Below are 25,056 nucleotides of genomic sequence, written 5' to 3'. Positions count from 1 at the left end.
GCCTACTTAGTTCACCAGGAGCGTTGCTATGAGACCGGTGGTTGAGCATCTTTCTGGGCCTCGGTTTTCTCATCTACAAAAACAAGGAAGCATATTGCATTATAGGTTTTTACCTGGAAGTCCATGGATCCACTAGAGAATCTGTTAATCTGAGGGAATTACATGAAAGATTAGGAATGTGTGTTTGGTGGGGGGAGAGGGGAGGAAGTCCAGAGTACAATGACCCCCCACATTAAACACATGTTAGGTGATCCCCAAGGACCTTTTCACACTTACTATTCTGCAGTCAACGTGGCTCTTTGTGTCAACAGGAGGACTTGGTTTTTCTCAGTGTCAGGCTCCAGCTGAATCTAAAAAGAGAGGTTGGCCTGGCCTTTTCCGTTCTTTAGCTTTCCCTGCCCTGACAGGGAGGACTGTAATAGAGCAGCACCACACAATAGAGTCTCTCTCATCTCCACAGGTGAGATAACATCAAGGTCATTTCATCTAAAATTGCCTGGCCCCGAATCGAGTCCTTTCGTTTTAATATGACCTCAATCTGGGTCGTATTGTATTCAGTTGGCCTGTTTTCTAAACACTGTGTGGATCCAAACCCCAGAACGCAGTGGCAGGCCTGGTTCTCACAGGCAAATAAATGTGAACGTACTGATGTCTCATGGACCAGCGGTCGCCAACCTCTTGGACCTCACGAACCACCGGTATGCGACCGCTGTTCTGGACAGTTCAACCATCCAGTCTTCTCTACCCAGAGGGAGGTCTGCAGCACCCCAGGGAGAAAGGCACCCAGGTTGGCCCAGCCAGCTCAGGGTGCTAGCTAGCCTGTCACCTGAGCAAAAGCGTGAAACCGGACCCTTCCTACCCTGTCTCAGGTCAGAGCTCGTTGTTTTAACCCAACAATAATATTGCGTTACACATTCCCTCTGTGTGGCTGGTTCCCCTGGCAGCACCCTGGCGACAATGGAGCCAAAAGCTTTCATTACAGAACCACGCTGGTCAGTAAAGGAACACCTTGTATTCCTTTCATGGAGCGAGGCACGCTGGACTGGTAAACAGTGTTCTTAATAGCTACCTGGTTTCACTGCCGATGAAAAGGGGTGGTTTCAGAGCTCCTGGCTTCCTACAAACACCCTTTTCTGTGCTCAGTTATCTAAGGAGGCAGAGCCCCACCGTCGACGCTTGCTGCTCTGAGTGCGGGCCAGGGGCCTGCCCCTCCGGGCAGCTTGTGAGAAACTCGAACACCGTAGCCCCACCCAGAACTGCTAAACCAGAATCTGCGTTCTAAGCAGATCTCCGGGTCACTCCTCATCGCAGACCCATTCACATTTGAGGAGCACTCCTGGGGAATGGCCCCAAGGCTCACAGGCAGCGCACCTCTCTTCTATGTCTGTGTCCTTCCCGCAATTAATCAGCGATCGATAAATGTGAGCTCCCTTCTTCTCCCTCCTGAAACCCAAAGGACCACCAGGGATGATTTGAGGGAGGGGAAAGGAACAAGCCCAGAAGAGGAGATACTTGGGAAGGAAAGAGAGAATGATGAAGGAGAAAGAGCAAAGATATTACTTCTGGAAAGGAGGGTTACATCTCGGGTTTTATGGGCTTATTATGTTTTTTTTTCTGTAATTATATTAAAGTACAGTTGGTATATATGTTCTATTCATTATATTCATTATAGTTGCAGGTGTACAGTATAGTGATTCACCATTTTTATGCCTTACAATGGGAACACCCCACTAATTCTAATCATTGTCTGTCCCTATGCAAATGTATCACAATGTTATCGACTAGATTCTGCTTCCCCTTTTCACCCATCGCTACACCCACTCCCCTCAGGCAACCACCCTTTTGTTCTGTTTCTGTGAGTTTGTTTTTGTTTGATTTGTCTATTTGCTTTGTGTTTTTAGATTCAACATGCAAGTACAGAATCATGGCTATTAAGACTCTGTGTGTAACCTCCTCAGGGATCCCTGTGTTACGCCCAGATTTCGTGATCCCCAAGGACCACCAGGGAGCCGAGTCCGATGCAATAAACAAAAGAGCCTGTTCCATGCTAGCATGGGCTCTTCCCACTCACGCCGGCAGCATGGTGGAAGAGAGTGAATTTCGCCCAGTCCAGGGGTTTTACTCAGGTCGGTGGTGATGTCACTGCCTCGGCTAACCCTGATTGGTTGGGTGAGGGCTAGGGATAACTCCGCCCTGCGGGGCGGAGTCGGGAGCTCATCCTTGCCCCACCCTGCCCTCTCACCTGGTGGTGTGCGTGTCCCCGTCCCCGTTCCCCCCTCCCCCAGGGACACAGAGGAATGGCTGACCGTCCAAGTGCAGCAGGAGGTCCGTGAGGCTCAAAAGGCACAAGGAGGGCTCTGGTCGCCCTCTCTGTGAGCTGCACCCCAGGGCCTGAGGGTGTGTACGGCACTGTCACTCGGGCTGCGGCAGCAGGGGACAGCGGCTCACACTCCCGGACCAGCTGAATTTTTAAGGGTGTTGCCAGAACTCAGGTAAAGACCTCAGAGTCACAGGTGAATGTCCATCCAATGCTCTAGGTAAGTGAAGGGTGCAGACATGAGAGAAGCCCTCATCTGACCTCCTGTAAGTTGTAACAGCCACTTCCCTTTTCACTCTGCCTCCACAGAGTTCTCAACAATTGATGGAACTCACTCTTCCCTGTCTTCTGGGAAAAGGGAGACGAAAAACAAACCTAGGAGACTAGCATGTGCCACTTTTTAAAAGAAATGGAGAAACCAAAAATTCCAATAGAAAACAGAAAATGACCAAGAAGTCAGAAACACACACAAGAAAGGAAGGTAGCAATTATGTAAATGTGCCAGTTAGCTGGTTCTCGGGAACTTCACAGATACATAGACCCTGGAAGGTGACCGTGCCTGTTCCATCTCCACGGAGAATATGACATGAAAGGAATAGACTCAAACCACAGCAGGAGCACAACAGAACTTTGACTGGTTAGGGCTTCTGGACTCTGATCCAAACTAAAAAGGAAATAATGGGCTCGCACGGAAGATCCCTTTTAATGGGGAGTTTAAAAAAAACAAAAAAAGAAAACTGCTCTATTGTACTTCAGGTGAGTTTCTGACGCGATGTCGGGGTGCGAGTACGGTTCCTTTAATCCAGTTCTAAAAGGCTCCCGGGACCTCAGGCCCAGTCCTTTCTAGCAGGGCAATTAATTCTACCGCATTTAGTATTCTTGTGGCAAGTGAGCCACCAATGGGCCCGGAGCCTTTCCGCTATTCACGTTTCTGTGCTTTTAAGGAAAAAAGGGCCTTAAAAAAAAAGAAAAAGAAAAGAAAAGAAAAGAAAGAAAAAGGGTCTTCTTACCAAGCCCTCTGTAAACAGACTTTCTACCAATTGCACATAGTATGTTAACTGCACCACAGGAGGGAGGAATGAGCTTTACGGTCAAACTGAGACCCTTTTGTGAACCTGGGTTTTGAGAGACACAATGGAAGAGCCCACCCAAGGTAAAGAAATGAATCGCTCACAAACACAGGACAGAAATTCAGGGCAGCTGGCAGGTACCCAACGCGCGTGAAGCTGTTCGCACAGTGCCTACCTTAGGATGCAGGCAAGACACGGGGTGCTCTTAAAACATCTCTACCCTGCTATTTGCTCTAACCTCCACTGTGCACGGGCCTTGGGGTCCAAGAGTCAATATTTCATCTAGTCTCTGTCCAGGAACCCACAGTGTTTCCAACCCAGGCTGTGCCCCAGTTCCCTCCAGCCTCCCCTCCCTGGCCCGGGATCAGGCCAGCCTCCTCTCTGTTCTCTGCAGAACATCAGCTCCTTCCTGTTCAGCCTTTCCCACCCTTCTGAGAGCCATGAGATGAAAGCAGAGGCTTGAAAACCACTCCATCGAGCCTTGGCTGGTGTGGCTCTATGGTTAGAGTGTCCATCCATGCATTGATTCCCAGTCAAGGGCACATACTTGGGGTGCAGTTCCATCCTCAGACAGGTTAGGGTGTGTGCAGGAGGCAACCAATAGATTACTTTCTCTCTCTTTCTCTCATTCTTTCCCTCTCTCTCTCTCTCCCTCCCCTCCTCTTCCCTTTCAGTCTCTCTAAAAATCAATGAAAAAAATATCCTCAGATGAGGATTAACAAAAAAAGAAAATCACTTCATGGACTGGAGCTGAAACAGAGGGTAAAGATAGTGAATGAGCCCAAGGTCCAGCCTCTCCCTCCTCCAACCTTTACTCCCTCCAACATCCTCTGGAAGGTAACCCACACTCCGGGCCCACGCAGTTCCTGCAGATTAGAGGAGCTCACACTTCCTCCAAGTGACACTCTGAAAGTGCACGGCCCTTATCAGACATCTGGTTTACTAGGATTAAATTATATATATTTTAAGCACCACTTAACACAGGGGTCCGATTTTATTGTTTTTTGGTCAAAGGCCACAGTAAGATTACAGAGCGAGGAACAGCACAATGTAATCCTGAGTTATGGAGTCAGAGCCATAACATTTCAGAGGAAGTTTCAAAGGGGGAATGGTTTCTGGGTCAACTTAACTGTAGAGTCCAAAATAACTTCAGCAGCCAGCTCAGAAGATAACCGCTAAAGGAAACATGCGTGTCTGAGTCAAAGTAAGACACCGACCTTCGCGGCAACCTGTCTCAAGGGAAGGCTGTTAGAGTTATCCCCGAGAACGTCTGGGGGAAGGGTTGAGAGACTAGAAGAGTCTACATGTGACGTTCATCAGTCAAGGCTGCGGAGCGGAAATGGGTCCCAGAAAAGGCTTGTCTCAGTTCAGACAACGTGGAGCCGGCCAGGAAGCGATGTGTTTCAGTGAAGTCTAGCCATTGTCTACACTGTGTCCGCCATCACTGGCCCATGGACCACGGAAGACCCAGCAGCACAGATGCGTGCTGCACGGCTGCCAGGCTGGGAGCGGCCAGGCCCGAAGCAGCGGCTGCCAGGCTGGGAGCGACCAGGCCTGGAGCAGCGGCTGCCAGGCTGGGAGCGGCCAGGCCCGGAGCAGCGGCTGCCAGGCTGGGAGCGGCCAGGCCCAAAGCAGCAGCTGCCAGGCTGGGAGCGGCCAGGCCCGGAGCAGCGGCTGCCAGGCTGGGAGCGGCCAGGCCCGGAGCAGCCGGGTCGGGTACAGCCAGGCCCGGAGCAGCAACTGCCAGGCTGGGAGCGGCCAGGCCCGGAGCAGCGGGGTCTTGTACGGCCAGGCCCGGAGCAGCGGCTGCCAGGCTGGGAGCGGCCAGGCCCGGAGCAGCAGCTGCCAGGCTGGAAGCGGCCAGGCCCAGAGCAGCTGGGTCTGGTGCGGCCAGGCCCGGAGTAGCGGCTGCCAGGCTGGGAGCGGCTAGGCCCGGAGCAGCGGCTGCCAGGCTGGGAGCGGCCAGGCCCGGAGCAACCGGGCCCGGAGCAACCGAGCCCAGAGCAGCCGGGTCGGGTGCGGCCAGGCCCGGAGCAGCAGCAGCCAAGTCCAGAGCAACTAGGTCAGGAGCAGCAGTGACCAGACCCGGAGCAGCTGGTTGTGGAACGAACCAGAGCAACAGAGGCCAGGCCCGGAGCATCGAGGCCCGAAACAGCTCGCTCCTCGCCTGCCCCCGCCCCAAGGCTGCCTCTCAGACATGGCTGGAAACTTTTGCGGGAACTTGAGAGTCTGCTGAATCAAGTGATGAAGGCTTAGATCTGGATGTGTTGAGTTAGTATAGGGCTGGGGTGTTGATCTGTGAGTGCCTTGGGTGGGGCCTGGATGAGGCTGGTTGACCTATTTGGAAATGTCTTTTGTGTGAAGTGTATCATTGGGCACGTGGAGGTATTATTGATATGAGAAAATGCTAAGTAACTGATTTACTATTTGAAAAGGGATTTACTATCGGGGAAAGGGAGGGAGGAAGAGACTGAACATAAACTGTGCACCTATGGATGAGGACAATGGGGGATGGGTGGGGTGGGAACCTGGTGGAAGGGGGAAGAAATGAGGAACCTTTGTAATAATATGAACAATAAAGATTGATTAAAAAAAAAACAAAAAACAGATGCGTGCTGCGAAGAGCCTCTCTTCTGTTTCTTCTGTTTCTGCTCTTTCTGCCTTGTGTCCTTTGTTGGGTAGAAATGTGTGCCCCCAACCCTCCCTCACACACAAAGATACTTTGAAATCCTGACCCCGCGACCTGTGAAGGTGACCTTGTTTGGAAATAAGGTCTTTGCAGATATAATCAAGTTAGGATGAGGTCATGCTCAATTAGGGTGGCATCCTTGTATGTAGAGAAAGCAGACGCACACAGAGGGAAGACAACAGGGAGAACCCCATGTGACCACGGAGACAGAGATGGGAGTGGGGCACCTGCCAGCCAGGAGCACCAAGGATTGCTGACACCATCACGAGCTGGAAGAGGCAAGGGTGGATCCCGCCTTAGAGCTTCATAACAAGCCCAACCCTACTGACCCTTGCCTTCGGACTTCCAGCCTCTAGAACTTGAGAGAATAAACTTCTATTGTTTTGAGCCCCGTTCCCTGTCCCCGCCCCCTAGTTCTGTGGTACTGTGTACAGCAGCCCCAGACGACATCTCCCCAGAGTGCTCTGGCCCCTCCTTCAGGTGAATCCTCCTTCTTCCTCATCCACACAGATACGCGTGCCGAGCTATAACCACATGGGGTCCACCATCACAGCCCTCCGCATGGAGCTCCCCAAAATACGGACACACTTTGTGTGTATCTACCGAACTACAGATGCTTTCTTTAAAATTTATATTATGGAACATTTTTCATAACATTCACAAAAATAGAGCACTATAATGAACTGCTATGTGTCCACCCCGCAGTTTCAAAAATTATTGACATGCTGCCCATTTTATTTAATCTATCTCCTAGCCAAGTTTGTTTTGCATGGAGGGTTGCCTGGAGCATTTTTAAAGCAAGCTCAATACATCATTCCAATTCATCGGTAAATGCTTTAGTCTCAACTACATCAGATACTTTTTTTTGTGTCATCTTTTAGGATTGTGTATTTTATTACCGTATTTTACGGCGTATAAGGCGACCCCTAATTTTACAGTTAAAACATAGGTTTAGGCCTATATTCGCTGTATAAGACTACCCCCCGCTTCCGAGGCAACACCAGTTCTTTTTTTAATAGACCGCCTCTCTGACTCTGGCCAATCTGAGCAGGCTTTTTACTAGAACACAGTGCTGTCTTATACGCCGGAAAATACGGTAGTTATGTAAAAGGAATGAATAGCATTTTATGTCTGGGTCCTCTGTTTTTTTTTTCTTTTTTTACAGTGCAGTGGTCTTTAATATATCCACAGAGTTGTGCAACTATCGCTCAATATAATTTTAGAGCATTTTCATCACCCCAAAAAGAAACCTTGTACCCATCACTCCCCATTACCCTCCCTCCAGCCCCAGATAATCACTAATCTACTTTCTATCTTTATAGATTTGCCTCTTGTGCACATTTCATATAAATGGAGTCATAATCTGTAGTTTCATGTGTCTGACTTCTTTCACTCATCATAATGCTTATAAGATGCATCTATATTATGACACTCTGTTCCTTTTTGTGGCTAAGTAATATTTCATTGTATAAATAGACATTTTGCTCATCTATTCACTAGTTGACAGAAATTTGGGTTGCTTCCACTTTGAAGTTACTATGATATTACTGGAATGAATGGTTGTGTATGTTTTCGTTTCATATATATAAAATGAAATGAAAACATATATGTGGTAGCAGAGGTAGGGTCCCCTCAGCCCAGCCTGCACCTTCTCCAATCTGGGACCCCTCAGGGAATGTCTGACTGCCGGTTTAGGCCCAATACCCAGGATCATACTTAAATCCGAAGTCGGACATCCCTCTCACCATATGGGGACTGTTGGCTCCTAACTGCTCACCTGCCCCCCTGCCAGCCTAATCGCCCCTAACTGCCCCCCTGCCAGCCTGATCGCCCCTAACTGCGCCCCTTGCCCACCCAGTCGCCCCCAACTGCCCCCCTGCTGGCCTGGTCACTCCCAACTGCCCCCCTGCTGACCTGGTCGCCCCACACAGCCTGCTGTTCAGTCATTTGGTCATCCCTCACTAACCCCTACAGGCCTGATCGCTCCACACAGCCTGGCTGTTTGGTCGTCTGTCCAATTGTTTTGTTCGTGATGGCCCCTGGCTTTTTATATATTAGGATATATATATATATAATATGTTATGATTATATATATCTATATATATCTATATATCTATATATATCTATATATATATAGATATATATATAGATATATATATATAATATTAGGATATATATAAAATATATATGAATAGAATTGCTGGATTATATGTTCAACATTTAAACTTTTTCCAAAGTGGCTACACATTTACCACCTCACCAGCAATGTCTGAGGGTTCCAACTTCTCCATAAATACTCTAATGTTTGTTACTGCCATTTTCTTTATTTTATAGCCATCCTTACAGGTATTAAATGATAACCCATTGTGGTTTTGATTTGCATTTCCCTAATAACTAATAATGTTTAATTTTTCCATGGGCTGATTGGCCATTGATATAACTTCTTTAGAAAACTATCTCTTCATACTTTTTGCATATTTTTAATTGGGGTATTTATATTTTTATTATTGAATTGTAAAAGCTTTTTATATATTGTAAATACAAATTCCTTATCAGATATATGATTTGCAAATATTTTCTCCAATTCTGTGAGCTTTTTCTACTTTCTTAATAGAGTCCCTTGTAACACAAAAGTTTTCAATTTGATGAAGTTCAATTTATTCTTTGTTTTGTTGCTTGTGCTTTTGGTGTGTATCTAAGAAACCATTGCCTGACTCAACATCACAAAGATTTACTCCTATGTTTTCTTTTAAGAAATTTATGGTTTAGCTCTTAATAAGTGGTGATCCATTTTGGATTATTTTTATGTACAGTTTGAAATGGGGGTCCAAATTTATTATTTTGTGTGTTGATACAGACATTACATTTCAATTCTATATCTTACTAACTTGTTCTATAATATTGAACCTCAGTTTGCCATAAATCACCTTTTAGATGGCTTTCCACATAAGACTAGCCTAGAGTGATGACACAAAACCCTAATAGAGAAATATTTCAAATGAGGAAGTGGTTGGCCCTCCCCTCATTGCCTGTAATCTGTAATTCATTTCCCCAATTTCAGGCTTCCTTCCATTTTCTTTTAACATTCTGCAATGCATCTAGCACTTGGTTGACTCAGTCAGTCATAACTGTTCTGCCCTAAACCGCAGATATTCAATTCAAAAATTCAATATACTAAAACTTGGTGTGTTGACAATGTGCCATTCAGTCCTGATCAATCACAAATGAAAAGACAGTCATGCTGCCCTTAGGCAATTGTAGCCTAGATGAAAAGGAATGGCATGCACACAAATAATAGAACAGAAGGAGTACAAACATGGGAGGGAAAGAATGACTGAAGGGAGGGGATCAGAGCAAAGGCTTAGAACAGGGACCTGGAAGGGAAAGCCAAGGTCAGATGCTGACCAGATGAGAACCTTGTTGAGTTGAAGACCAGATGCCCATCTACAGGGGGTGGTCCTTCCTCATCCCCAGCCGCTCAGATCCCCACTGTCTATGTATTTTGAACCCAGGAGTGATAAACTTTTAATTGCTTTCAAGAGAAGTTGGGACAAAAATCTCAATTTTATGTGTAATCCCTCAATTTTTAAAGTTGTCAAGTAGTTTTAGTTTTAAAATTCTGCAGTGGTTCTTCAAAAAGCTAAACATAGAGTTACCATATAACCCAGCCAATCCATTCCTAGGTATATACCCAAAAGAAATGAAAACAGGGACTTAAACAGATACTTGTATGCCAACATTCACTGCAGTATTATCCACAATAGTTCAAAGGAGGAAACCATCCAAGTGTCCATCAAAAGATGAATAAACAAAATGTGGGATAGCCATACCATAGAATATTATCTATATACTAGTGACCGGGTGCATGAATTTGTGCACATTGAAAGGCGGTTAGAAGAAATTTTTTTAAATATATTTTATTGATTTTTTACAGAGAGGAAGGGAGAGGGATAGAGAGTTAGAAATATCAGTGAGAATCATCAATCAGCTGCCTCTTGCATACCCCCTTTTGGGTAAATGCCCTTGACCAGAATTAAACTTGGGACCTTTCAGTCCGCAGGCTGATGCTCTATCCACTGAGTCAAACAGGTTTCAGTTAGAAGAAATATTTGATATCACTATTTGCCCTTTCTCTATAATAGAAGTGTCAGAGATGAAAGAAAATTAGTAAAATATACACGAAAATAATATACAAATTGATTAATAAACAATAACAGCATGATATAATAACAAATATTTTCCATGAACTTGTTACTGTCAGAATCTTCATTTATCATTAATTTTTTCAAATATGCTGGGTTGCCTAGCTGGTTTGGCTCAGTGGATAAAGCGCTGGCCGGCAGACTGGAGGGTCCTGGGTTCAATTCCATCAAGAGCACATGCTCGGGTTGCGGGCTCGATCCCCAGTAGGGGGTGTGCAGGAGATAGCCAATCAATAATTCACTCTCATCGTTGATGTTTCCATCTATATCTCCCTCTCCCTTCCTCTCTGAAATCAATAAAAAATATACTAAATATGTTGGGTATTCTGGAAAATTTATATCATTTGGACAAACTTTGCCTTTGCTGCCGAAACCGGTTTGGCTCAGTGGATAGAGTGTTGGCCTGCGGACTGAAGGGTCCCAGGTTCGATTCCGATCAAGGGCATGTACCTTGGCTGCGGACACAACCCCGGTGGGGGGTATGCAAGAGGCAGCTGGTCGATGTTTCTCCCTCATTGACGTTTCTAGCTCTCTATCCCTCTCCTTTCCTCTCTGTAAAAATCAATAAAATATATTTTAAAACAAACAAACAAAAAAAACTTTGCCTTTGCTACACTGAATAAATTTTCCATCAGATGGTTTTTCATCAGAGAAACTTATGGATAGGCAAAATTGACATGTGACAGTCATTCCACCACAACTGCGTTTGATAATTGCATCCTCGTTTACTTCATTTTCGCGATGAAGGCAGTTCCTACCAGCACTGGTAGTACTTGTCAATGACTAATCTTCAGGCATATTCTGTCAACGACGTCACTTTCTTTCAGCTTCAGGGGTATGTTGTGGCAACAGTTGGTCTTCAGACATATTCTGTTGACAATTTCAGCTTCAGAATGTCAACAAAAATGTGACATCATTACCGGGCGCCCAAAGCCACCCTCTGCAGGCTGGGCTGGGCTTTGGGCTGCATTTTGCACCATGGCAGCATTGGCTGTGATTGGTGGGCTGTCGCTTAGGGGTGGCTGTGAGGCCTGTGTCCCACTTGGGGGAAGCCAAGTTTTGCTTTGTCGGCACCAGGTCCTCGATGCTGTTTCTCTGTGCATGTCACAGCAGTTCCTACATTGAGCATCTGCCCCCTGGTGGTCAGTGCATCATACTGACCGGTCGGACAATGGGAAGGACACTTAGCATATTAGCCTTTTATGTAAAAGTGCCTAACTATTCGACCTTTCGCTATGATGCGCACTGACCACCAGTGGGCAGAAGCTTCGACTAATAGGTTAGCTTGCTGCTGGGGTCCGGCTGATGGGAACTGGACAAGATGGGCTGGACACGCCCTGGAACGCTCCCACAGTCACTCCCCGGCCCTGATCCTGCATCCATGGCTTGCCTTGGCCTGGCCTGCACCTCTCACAATCCAGGACGCCTCAAGAGAAGTCGGAAAGCTGGTTTCAGCCCGATCCTCACAGAGCAGGCTGAGGGACCCTGAAGGGGATGAATCTGTGTACCGGGACTCTATTTGAACTATAAAAAGGAATAAGTATTGGTATAGGTGAATCTTGAAATCAACATGGGTGAATCTTGAAAACATTATGATATAATAATGCAAACATAAATATTGCATAATTCTACTTATGTGGACTATCTAGAAGAGGCAAATTCATAGACAGTAAGTAGGTAAGAGGTTACTAGGGGCTGAGGAGTTATTGCCTAATGGCTATAGAGTTTCTGTTTGGAGTGATTAAAACATTTTAGAAATAGTGATGCTAGTTGCACAAAATTGTGAATATAATCAATGCCACTAAAATTGTATACTTAAAATGGTTAAATTACAAATTTTATATTTTATTCCATCTAGAGTGGCTAAACAAAACTTGTCAGAGTTACTATGTGTGCTAGGGGCCACCAGTTTGGGACCTTGAGCTCTGAGTGATCAACACTGGACCCACATGTGCACTGAGCAAGGACTCGGTGATAATGCAAAGCTCTAAACTAGACACCAGCATGAGGGCAAAGCAGAGATAAAATTAAAAATATGTATCCCTTATCCTCAAGGAGATTAAAGGCTAGAAATAGTCCTAATAGTAGTTATAAGACAAGGTTTCATGAGGTTCTCAAAATGTGCTTCGAGAGATTCAGAATAGAGATCACTCCTGATTGCAATCATGAAGGTGATGAACTTGAACTGCCCTTGACACCTTTAGGGTGTCAATGATTTTTGATTCATAGAGCAATGAAGATGAAGAGAGCTGTATGTTGAGGGGGAAGGTCTTTTTTACATCATTTTGATTTGTGGCTTTTGTCTTTTTTAGGTTAGGAGAGACAGGAGTGAAATCAGTAGCATGGGGGATACTAGAGAATGAAGAGAGAAAGAAAAGTGAATTGATGGACAGAAGATCAGAGAGGGAACTGAGTGGAAAGACTTGGCAGAGGGTTACGATGATGCAGACAGAAGGAAGAAGAGAAGGGTGGGAGAAAGTAAAGAGTCAGTTTTTTAGAGAGGAAGGAAGATGGCTTCATACTTAAGAAATGAAGTTTCTACTTTAAGAGAGAGGCCAGGAATAGCTCTGATGGCTCAACAATGGCACATCTATTGCGGAATGTGACACAGGGAGCCCAGGGAAAGAATTAAGATGAGGTTGGAGAGCACTGACATAGCAAACCCACCCTGTGGCCCAGCCACCAACGCTTGGTGTTCTAGGCAGGGAGAGTTAAAAACCCTATGGCAGGTAGTTTCTAAGTATGCTCAGGATTAATGTGATAAAAATCCAAGGAGCAAGGCATTCTTGGATCATAGAAGGCACATCTTTGAAATGGTCAACCATGGGGTTTTCTGAGTTTTTCAGGGAAACAAGAGAAGGTGGCATTGGAATGGCTGGAAAATTAGATCTAAGGCTTCAAGGTCATGATGAGTGGAAGTGGGAAGAAAAGAAGGAAGGAAAGAAAGGGATGGAGGGATGGAGGGAGGTGGGGGTTGGGAGAAAGAGGTTGTAACACCCCTCCCCCCTTAGGCTAAATATGAAGGTATGAGGGCACTAGTGTTCATGTGAAGAAGGACTTTCAAACCTGTGTCCAGGCTCAGTTGGACCAAGTGCCCTGGCCATCGATTAGTGATGTCTGGCAAAGAAGAGGAGAGCCATCCATTCTGTGAAATGTGGTGGGAGAGATTTTAAGTTGAAAAGACTAGAGGAGGAGCAGTTCCACATGATGATGAAGTCCAATAAGCCAAACTGCCCTCATAAGACTGAAATGTCCTACAAAGGGAGGTACCATAGTTAAGGAGGGTCTAGAGAACTAGATGGGGGGATCCGTGGGTGGTCAGTAACATGGATGTCCAACACTTTGGCGGTGGTGGCAGTAAAAAGGGTGGGACACTATCGGTTCAGTACTAAACTCATCATGGGAAGAGTCCTCGAAGTCAGTGGATGGATGTGGTGATAGGTGGGGTATCAGAATCCGGGACCTACAGGAGAAGAGGGTGTTGAATAACGGTGATGGAACACGAATTCAATACTAAACTCTAATCCTCACAGGCAGGACCTCTCCCTCTCTTTGTATCTACGGACTTAGCAGAGAGCTCCACACACAGCAGGTTCTCAATAATTATTTGTGGAACGAAGGGGAGCATCTCTAGGCAACAAGGAGTATTCCATTCCTTCTCCTGCCTCACAGTCAGGGTGCCGACAAGAAGAGGAGCCAGTGTGATGGGACGTGGCCCAGACAGGAGAAAGTGAGGAGGATACTAGCAGGACCCGGTCTGGGAAGGTGTGGGCGGGACAGAGGAGCGGAGTCCTGAGGGACTGCAGAGGGAGGCTGCTCCTAGGATGTAAGATAAAATCCAGGTGATAAATACTCCGCTCTATGGGACAGCATGTAGATAACTCAGGGAAACCCTTTCCCCCTTTAATAAAAAACTCAGGGCACAGGTCCCCTGAGGGTCGACTGTCTCCTCTCTTACCTTAAAGAGGTTTCTGGAAAAGAGAGCAGCCTGAGAGAAATCAAATACAGGTCAGGGGTCTAAATCCCAACTGTGCTAACCAAGTCTGTGCCTTTTGGAGTAAATGCTGAATGACTTCACTCATTCATTCATTTGTTCGTTTGTTTGTTCATTCCTGCTTGTGTCTCAGTGTCCTCACTTTACCATGGGCTTAAGTCTCTCTTACCCATTTCAGAGAATTGCTCTAATGATAAAAATAAAAGCTATCTCAAATCATTTCGCATTTAATTTAAGCACCCTAGGTATCCCATCGAAATGAAGTTTAGGTATCTACCTCTTGTGCTTTCAAACGTTGTGTAACACGTTTGAATAAGTGGGTCATCCACTGGGGATTAGAGTAAGCCACGATCCAGGGACACGGTGGTATGTATTACAGGGTTGACCCTCACACAAAAGTGAAGTATGACTCACACCGAATCTCCTGTTTTCCAACCTCACGCAGGGAGTAACCCACACAGCCAGTGCTTCGTCTCATCTCGCGGGTTTTGGAAATAAATGTATTGGACGCTTTGTGAGTAAAGCTGCATGACCCTCAGAACATGTGTGCTGTGCAGCCACGAGGAAGGGAAAATAGAAACCTCTGACGGGGTAAATTACCACTCACCCAGACAAGCTCTGCCTCTCTAGACAAGCCAGGGAGCCTGGCTGAGCCTGCATTTCTCTAACCCATCCTGGGGCGACGCTGGTGACAGGCCCAGGCTAAGCTGGAAGCAGGAGCTCCCACAGTGAGAGTGGAACAGGCGAACATCAGATTTAACTCGAGTAGACCCCAAGAACTCAATATCAGGAAAGAGGCAGAAGACAAAGAATGCGTCGCTCCACAGAAAGAGCAGCAAGAGTTGGGCGCTGGCGAGAGAATGAGAGGCTGCGCTGAAGGAGACCACAAGACCTGGGCTGTCGCTGGTGGACCTCATGAGGAAGGATCCATTTTTAAGCCTAATTCGGCGTTAGGATGATCTTTAAACTCACGATTCTGCTGTGCGTCATAGGGGGACAGATGTGGTGACACTGGGATATCCTCTCCGGCAGGGCTAGCGATAGGCGAGACCAACCAAGAGATGTGGATGCACCTGGTTGAAAACTATCCTGAGAAGGAAAAAAATCCAACAGCTGTGATTTCTTAAATATAATTCTGCCTGAGCAAGGAGAGAGAGAGAGAGAAATACAAAGAGAAAAGAGTGGGACAAAGAAAGAGAAGAGAATGCCAATCGGATTAACAGGTGCCGAATCTAACAATGAGGGATACTGTGAAGATGGATGTAGGAGTGCTGCTCAGCTCAATGGGGGAAGATGGCCCCAAATTTAGATAGGCCCCTAAAAGGATCACTCTCTCCCAAATATCAGGATTCCCTTCCTCGCCAAATGTCGCCGAACTTCGAGCAGATGGAGCAGGAAGCCGTTCCAGAAGAGACAGGCCACCGCAGGCACCCTCTCCTCGTGGCACTGCCTCCCGCGTCCTCTGCTGGCAGCGCCGGGAGGAAGCTGCGGGAGGCCTGACTCACCCTGTCCTCAGCCACTCTGGTCGCGGGTGGGCAGGCCCGCGCACGATGAATCACCGAGAGCCGCGAGTGCTATTCTGAGCTCCGCCGAGGACACGGATGCTCTTGTTGGCACCCTTCACAGTTTCTCTCCTTCCTCGCCTGGCTGCCAGGAGGCAAGTAGGAATGGAGTATTTGAGCTTTTTTAGCCCGAGACAGGAACTATGTAACTCTTTCTATTCCTCCTGCCTCCCTCTCGGTTCCTGGAAATCACTGATAGGAAACTGAAACCGAGAGCCACCTCCTTCGGGCCCAGTGGTGGTGGCCTTGCTAAGCAGCCATTTCAAGGAAGGGCAGGGGGAGGGCAGGGAATTTCCCAAATGAATCACCTGGCTATTTATTTTGACTGAAAGTACCTGAGAAGTAAGTTTCAGATTCTACAGGGGAACTCAGGCTGGTACCCAGAGCTCTGCACAAGTGCATGGCACTCGGGTTGATTTCTCGATCTATCCGGGTCCCATAGAGCCCATGATGGCTTACGGCCATGCAGACCCTGTAAAGCAAGCATATCAAACTCAAAGGCAAACACCAGCCAAATAAATGAGGCATGCACCCCGCAAGCTGCGAGTTTGACATGCTTGCTGTGAAGAGTAAAGTGCTGTGTAGGTGAAATCAACCAGGCATTTAAATAAGAATGTGTCTTTGTAGACCGGCCAGAATGCAGTTGGTTGAATAAGATCCTGTGCACCAGAGAGTTGCCGGTCGGTTGGGGCAAATGCCTAGGTTGCGGGTTTAATCTGGATCAGGGCATGTGTAAATGACAGCAATTAACTTTCTGTGTGTGTGTGTCTGAGAAAATGATAGTGTTAGAAAGAGGCCTATGGACATGAGGAGGTACATGAGGCCCATGGATTTGGAGAATGGCTCTCCCTGTGAGCACTGAGAGGCCCAGAATACAATACAAATACAAGTGAGGTCAGGGTAGAGAGAGATCTGGAAGTTATCCGCACAGGGGTAATGGTGGGAACTGTGGGGCACAGCAAAGAAAAGCATTCTGAAGATGGAACTAACAAAATGAAGACCTACACTTAGAGAATGAAAGAAACAAAATGAGGGGAAGTAAGAAGAATGGGTATTTTTTGAGTCTCAATCATATTCTTATGCACAGAGATTGCATATATTATCTGTGAAAAATTTTTCCCCCTTACAGATAAAAATACTGAATATCATGTTAGTCCACCAAACAACCCAGATGCCCACATCAGAAACCTGAGAGTCATTCTCTCCAAATCCATCTTTTCCACCTTAGTCAATTATAACATGGCTTGTTAATTCTACCTTCAAATCTTCCTTGACCTATACCCTCTTACCAACCTTACTTTAGGCCTTCAATTCTTCCCTGCTTTGGTAACAATCTCTTGTCTCCAGGTCTCCCCATTCATGGTCTCACCCATCACCGATGTCCTTCCCCGCCACTCCCCATTCATAGTCTCACCCATCACCAATCTCCTTCCCCACCACTCAAGTGTTCTAACACAAATCCGGTCCTCAAAAAGCCTGCAGAAGGTGCAAGGCCCTTGGTAAGATGCTCCACTAACTCTTTGGGGTCATGTCAGGCCCCTTACTTGCAAGCACCTCACATTCCAGTCCCACCTGACCTGTGACTTACCTGTGGTTCGCAGAATCCAGCCCCCTTCCCATCTCCTACAGCTGTTTGAGAGTGATTCAGGCACCAAATCCTCAGGTTGCGCTAATCTTCCCAGGGGCCCACCTTCTGTCCTCCTCACTGCCTGGCCATCCTCCCCTCATAGCACTTATCATACCACAGCATTTAATCCCACCTGACAGTCTCTCTACTGACCCTTAGTAGTTTGAGGGTCAGTAGAGAGACTGTCAGGTGGGATTTTCTTTTACATACTGGTGTCTAGCACACAATATTTTTTATAGAATTCATAAAACAATCAATTCAGACTCAAGTCTGATTCCAAGGTCCACATTCTACTTATAAAGCCAGAGATAGAAAAGAAAAAAAGAAAGAATAGTGTAGGATGACAAAAAGGCAAGAGGCCATCTATGAAAAACCCACAGCTAACAACATACTTAATGATGAAGACTGAATGCATTCTTCCTAAAATCAGGAGCAAGGAGTAGCCACTCTCACCACTTCTATTCAACCCTAACCAGTAAATTTAGACAAGAAAAATAAATAAAGGCATCCCAATTGGAAAGGAAGAAGTAAATAAGTTCTCTAGTCCTAGGTGATGTAATCTCACACATTAAAAATCCTAAGGATTCCATAAAGGAATTATTAGAACAAAAAATAAGTTCAGCTAGGTTGCAAGATATAAGATCAATACACAAGAATCAATTGTATCTCAGTATACTAAGCAATGAACAAGATGAAATTGAGCAAATAATTCTATTCCCAATAGCATCAAAATGAAAAAAAAAATTAGAAATAAATATAACAAAAGAAGTGTAAGACTTTCACACTGAAAACTATGAAACATCGCTTGGCGTGGGGGGGAGAGGGCAATGGAAAGATATGTACACATATAATACCTTAATAAAATAAATAAATAAACTGTATAATTACTAAAAAAAAAAAAGAAAAGAAAAAAAAAGAAAAAAAGAAAGAAAGAAAGAAAGAAACATCGCTTAAAAGAAATTAAAGAAGACCTAAATAAGTGGAAAGATATCCCATATTCATGGACTGGAAGATTTAATATTGTTAGGATGTCAATACTTTCCAAATTGATCTCAGACTCAACACAATCCCTTTCAAAATTCCAGCTGCCATTTTTTCCCCTTTTGGCAGATATTAACCAACTAATTCTTTTTTTTTTTTTTTTTTAATATATTTTATTGATTTTTTACAGAGAGGAAGGGAGAGAGATAGAGAGCCAGGAATGTCGATGAGAAAGAAACATCAACCAGCCGCCTCCTGCACATCCTCCACCAGGGATGTGCCCACAACCAACGTACATGCCCTTGACCGGAATCGAACCCAGGACCTTTCAGTCCACAGACCGACGCTCTACCACTGAACCAAACCGGTTTCGGCATTAACCAACTAATTCTAAAATTCATGTGGAAATGCAAGGGACCCAGATCACCAAATCAAAATTTAAAAAAAAAAAAAAAAAAGAACAAAGTTGAAGGGCTTTGCATACATCTTGATTTCAAAACGTATTTCAGAACTACAATAATCAAGACTGTGTGGCACTGGCATAAGGACAGACACATAGATCCATGCGGACAAATAGATCAGTGGAACAGAATTGAGATTTCAGAAATAAATCCTTACATTTATGGCCAATTGATCTTTACAAGAATGCCAGAAAACGTCTTTTCAACCAATGATGCTGGGACAAACTGGATAGCCACATGTAAAAGAATAAACTTGGACTACCACCTGATCCAATTTACAAAAATTAACTCAAAATGAATCATGTACCTAAAGGTAAGGGCTAAAACAATAAATGCTTAGAAAACTTAGGAGTAACTCTTCATGGCCTTGGACTAGGTAAAGATAACTTATAAAGTCCACATTACACCACTTCAGTTTTTTTTTTTTTTTTAAATATATTTTATTGATTTTTTACAGAGAGGAAGAGAGAGGGGTAGAGAGTTAGAAACATCGATGAGAGAGAATCATGGATCAGCTGCCTCTTGCACACCCCCTATTGGGGATGTGCCCACAACCAACGTACATGCTCTTGACCGGAATCGAACCTGGGACCTTTCAGTCCGCAGGCCGACACTCTATCCACTGAGCCAAACTGGTTTCAGCACACCACTTCAGTTTTACGAAGGACCTACATTAGTACCTGTTTCTCTAACCAAAAGAAGTCCAAACGGGGTTTTTATGAAAAAAGCCATTACCGTACCAATATCTTTGTTTTAAAGGAAGTGCCCTACTGTGAACTTAAGGAAAGCAGGGGATACCTGTATACCCAAGAGACCGGAACACATATATCCACACAAAAACCTGTACACAGACACTCATAGTAGCATTATTCACACCAGCCAAAAAGTGGGAATAGCCCGAATGTCCACCATCTGATAAATGAATAAACCAAGTGTGGTTTGCATACTAGTATATGATTCAGTCATGATAAGGAATGAAGACGTGTTCCTTGTTGCTACAATATAAATAAGCCTTTGTCTCAATTGGACCTGCAGGACTTTTGTTTATGAAGGTGGCTGAGTGATGACACAGAGAGGGCCATGTCATTTTAAGATCTTTATTACTTCAAGTCCCTTTAAGGGGGACACATCATCACCACACGGGGCCGCGTGGGAAGCTCCAGTTTGGTCAGGAGGCAGAAGGAGCAAGCCAGGGCCTGCATTGTTTTCTGCAGGAAAGGCGAGGCAGGACAGAGTGAACCGCTTAGGACTGGCTGGTCTGAATAATTCTGGCAGGCTTTGGGAAGGGGTTGTCCCTAGGTGTCAGGTACCTGGCCTGGGGTGGATTCAGGGCAGGGAAAACACCCGCTTGTTGTGTGAGGGTTTGATAAAGGAGATGGCTGGTTAGGAAGTGGGCTCTGGACCAGGCCGTTTGTATATGAAAAGTGTGCTCCAGGGTGAGCCCTTACCTGTCTCTAAGAATTGGATAGCCCTGGAAGTGCAGTTTCTGTCCTCGAGCCAAGGAGGCCACAAATGCTGGAGCATCAAGAATAGAGAAAATTTTAAAACATAAATAACATAGCCCTTTGATGAATGGATGCCAAAATAGACAAACACAGAATCTAAGAAAACCCAGTTAGAATAGCCTTGAAAACATTATGCTAAGCAAAAGAGGCCAATCACAAATGACAACATATTATGTGATTCATTTATATAAAACTAGTGACCCAGAGCACAGATTGGTGCACATTAAAGGATATTCATTAGAAGGTGGCTGGCGGGGCAGGACTGGGCAAGATGGGCCAGGCACACCCTGGAGCCAACCTCCCACGGTCCCTCCCCAGCATCTGTGGAGTGAGCAGGGTCCCTCTGGCAGGTGGGGTCACTCGGCCTGGCCTGTGGAGATCAGGCCAAAACCAGCTCTCCTGCATCCCCTGGGGGGTTCCGGAATGTGCGAGGGCACTCTCCAAAGCTGCTGTCGTACAGCGTGTGGAACACAAATGCCAAGTGTGCAGTAAACCAGATTCGGGGCCGACAGTGCCCCAGCAACAACATAACCCACGGCCAAAGGTGGACTCGCACAGCCCACAAGGAATCAGGCTCCCCCCTCTCTGGTTTCAGGGTGTGTCACCCGAGAACTGCAGCTGCCAAGTCACTGCAGCTTGGCAGCTCCTGCATTGAGCATCTGCCTCCTTGTGGGCAGTGTGTGTTATAGAAACTGGTTGGACAGTCAGACACTTAGCATATTAGCCTTTTATATATATAGATGTTCAGAATAGGCAAATCCATAGGTACAGGATATAAACCAATAGTTGCTTGGAGCTGGGGAGAGAAGAGAATGGAAAGACTACTACTGGGTCTGGGTTTTCTTTTGGGGGTGATGAAAATGTTCTTGACAGTAGTAATAGGTGCAGACCTCTATGAATATCCTTAACACCACTGCACACTTTAATTGGGTAACTTGTACAGTATGTGCACATTACACCTCAATAAAGTGGTAATGTTAAAAAAAAAAAAAAAAAAGTCAAGGGGCGTTCTAGCTGGGTTGGGTCAGTAGATAGAGCATCAGCCTACAGACTGAAGAGTCCTGGTTTCAATTCTGGTCAAGGGCACGTACATAAGTTGCAGGCTCAATCCCCAGTCCTAGGGGGGACAGTCTCTCTTTAGTTGTAGGATGGTGTTACCACTACCAGTTAAGGAGAAACCAGAAAGTGTGAGGATTATAGCAAAGTTGAGGACCAGTAGTCCAATAATGAGAAAGAGCTACTTAAAGAGTAAGAATCTATATATGCCTTGATGCCAATGTCACTCAAAGAAGCATTTCAAGCAGCTCATTAAACAAAGACCTCTAGGAAAGTTATGTGGGTAATGGGGTTTGCAGGGACTGGAGTGAGGAAATGAACGATATTAAGTTGGGCTGCCTGCAGATATCTGATAATCAGGCAATTTGAGATTGGAAAATGATAAACAAATAGGGGTTAGAGATAAATATTTGATAGTTACCTGTAGGTTTGGGGGGAAATGTAAAAAGTGAACTTTCTGAAGGAAGTATTGGCAGTAGAACATTAGCGAAGTTCTACCACATGCGAGCCACTCTATGAGGGGATTTTTCAAAAATAATCAGAAGATAGTACTGACTTTCTAATTTTGTAGGCTGAAAATAAACTATGAACAAGAATCTCAGGAACACAGAAGATGAAACAATTTCATTTGGGGAGTTTTCTTGGGATTGAAAACTAGAAGGAAAGGAGGGAATTAAATTGGAGAGAAAAGTAGACTTTAAAGAATGAGAAGATAGTCAACAATTTCAACAGTAAAGAACGGATCTGTCAGATTTGATCATAAATCAATAGCTGGGGGAATAGTTTCAATAAATTTCAAATGCTGGCCCACTGGCGTGGCTCAATGGTTGAATGTCGACCTATGAACTAGGAGGTCATGGTTCAATTCCCAGTCAGGGCACATGCCCCAGTTGTGGTCTTGGCCTCCAGTAGGGGGCATGTAGGAGGCAGCTGATCAATGATTCTCTCTCATCATTGATGTTTCTCTGTTTCTCCCTCTCTCTCTCTCTCTCTCTCTCTCTCTCGCTCTCGCTCTCGCTCTCGCTCTCGCTCTTTCTCCCTTCCTCCATGAAATCAATAAAAATATTTTTTAAATTTTTAAACACTGAAATGGAGAGACTGAAATTATCTTCAAATACACCAAGAGAAATTATATATCTGGGTTGCTTCAGAAGGAAGAATTAGAACCAATGGAAGACATTATAAGGAGACATTATAGGAGCACGAATTTTCTAACAATCAGAGCTATTCCCATGGAATGGCCCCACCAGGGAAAGTGTACTGTGTCTCTGGAAGAGGTCCAGGCCATGGCTGGCTGCTAGGATGACACAGAGGAATCCACATCCTGGGGAGGAAGAAGGAGGAGCTCCCTTGAGCTCTAACTCCGTAATTCATAATTCAAAGCTGGAGTCCAGATTAGGGAAGGAATAGTTGGTGAATGAAATGAGGTTTTCAGGGCCGAGCATCCAGGTTTACCATCTGGGCTTGCATGGGTAGACTTCAGGGTTGCTGGGTCGATATCCAGGTTTTCACAGGTACATAACCAGGTCTGCATGGGTAGATCATTCAGAAATGGTACCAGCCAGGCATGGAGGTAAATATTTGATAGTTACCTGTAGGTTTTGGGGGGTGGTTGAAGGTGTCAACTGAGGAGCCTGCAGAGTTTAAAGACTGAAAAAAAAGGCCCTGGCCAGTTTGACTCAGTGGTTGGAGGGACAGCCCACAGACCGAAGGGCCATGGGTTCGATTCCCAGTCAAGGGCACACACCTCAGTTGCAGATTCTCCAGCTCCAAGTAGGGGCACATACAGGAGACAACCAGTCGATCAATACATCTCTCTCACATCAATGTTTCTCTTTCTCTCTCTTCCCCTGCCGCCTTCCTACCACTGTCTCTGGAAATCAATGGAAAAAATATTCTCAGGTGAAGATGAAAGAGAAAAAAAAAAAAAAGATGGGGGGAAAATACAAACAACAACACAAAACAGTGGAGAGAAACTAATCAAAGCAAGTGGGATTACAGTGAAGTTAATTCCTCTGAAAGACAGAGAGCTGTCCAAGCAGAGAAGCTCCAGATGATCTTTCAGTAAAACAGGCTGTCGTCAGCCCTCAGATGATAGGAGGCTGGGGCAGGGGGAACTGAGAACTTCAAAGAGAACAACTAGCCAGGAGGGTTTCAAAACAAACGGATATAAATAATGAAATAAAGAGCATGCGGCGGGTGCTAAAAAGTACAGAAGGCACAGTCTTTGCAACTTTGTCTCCCCCTGCTGAGTCAAGAGGTACATGTGGCCGGAGATGAGGAAAAAGGTATAACAGTGAGCTGTTTCTTTGTGGAATAGGAAGAGGGAAACATAAATGTTGACCTAAAATCTTATGAATTAGAATCACCATGATCCTGCAGCATCAAATGAGCTGGTTACACAGACTGTGCCAAAGCCACACTGCAGATGGGTGTGTGTGTGTGTGTGTGTGTGTGTGTGTGTGTGTGTTGGGCAGGGACCAGGGGTGGGGCAGTATACTTGGGTGAAGGGGCAGGCAGCTTTGGTCTTGTTTTAACTTCGCGAGGAAACTATCCTTCAGTCATGACCCGGGCTTGTTTCTCCAAAGTCCTGTTAAGTGACAATCTGGGTGATCATGCAGCACTTATACTCCCTCCAAGGACTTGTTCACAGAATCATCTTCTATGGGGACCCAACGAGGGCGAACAGTGATCAGACTATTTCATGACCATGGGGGACCTGGCAGCTCCTCACTCCCGCCTCCACAGGGGTGGCTCTTTATTTGATAAGCCCTTGACATCTTCATCCCATGAAACAAAGGCATGTCATGTATGCTATTCATTAGGTACAATTTTTTAATGGAAGTCAAGTGCAAAACTTTTTGATTCATGAAACTTCCTAGGGTGAGGCTAGGAAAGCAAAGAAAACGCTAAATAAATCAGCAAATGTGCGCACGTGTGTGTGTGCGCACACACACACACACACACACACACACACAAAACCAAGGCCTATGGAATCCTGATGTCACTCTGTAGGGCATGATAATAACTATTCAATAAGGGGAAGGCCTTTGAAGTCCTCAGATGAAAGGTTTTACCTAAATACAATTATCCCATTAAAATCCACAACATTCCCATCACACAGGGTGGCCTTTTTATGAGCATTTCGCTGATGATAAAGTTATGAGATGACAACTTCCTTGTGGTAAAGGGGTTTAAAATAGTCTCAAGTGATTTTGCTACTTCTTATCTAATTTCTAAAAGGGCATACGGGAAAAAAATTGTTTCTTTAATCAGCGGGCAACAGCAGGCAGTAAAAAGCTGACTAATGGCATCTGAGAGCCTCATTCGAAGCGAATGAAACATCCATTAGAAGGATAGGGAAGAGTGGGATCTTGGTAACAAGGAACCAGCCACACTCGGCAAAGGTGGGGCCCGCCCTGTCCTGGGCCCGGGAGGAAGGAAGAGATTACACAGTGCACTCCTCCTGAGCTTCAAACAGAAGGACCAGGAAAAAGAGGGAAGAAGTGTTTTCTAAAAAGCAAACCTGGAGCAGAAGGCACTGCAGAGACGCGAAGGTGTGGGTGCAGGGCGGCTCTGACAGGCTCCGGGG

General features: G+C 45.5%; 1 long non-coding RNA gene across 2 annotated transcripts; it reads right to left on the bottom strand.

Annotated features, from left to right (window-relative positions):
- Positions 1-25,056, bottom strand: LOC311629037. Of its 2 annotated transcripts, none has more exons than XR_014796127.1 (3): positions 24,991-25,056; positions 277-350; positions 1-73 (listed from the first exon to the last, which is right to left on the bottom strand). It is a non-coding gene; the product is annotated as an uncharacterized lncRNA (long non-coding RNA). The 2 variants fall into 2 exon arrangements; XR_014796128.1 differs by lacking the exon at positions 24,991-25,056 and adding an exon at positions 15,778-15,904.

This window comes from Pipistrellus hanaki (assembly GCF_964339955.1).
Source record: "Pipistrellus hanaki genome assembly, chromosome: 10".
NCBI lineage: Eukaryota > Metazoa > Chordata > Mammalia > Chiroptera > Vespertilionidae > Pipistrellus > Pipistrellus hanaki.
Note: the sequence above shows the minus strand (reverse complement) of the source record. Positions and strands in the feature narration are given on the sequence as shown.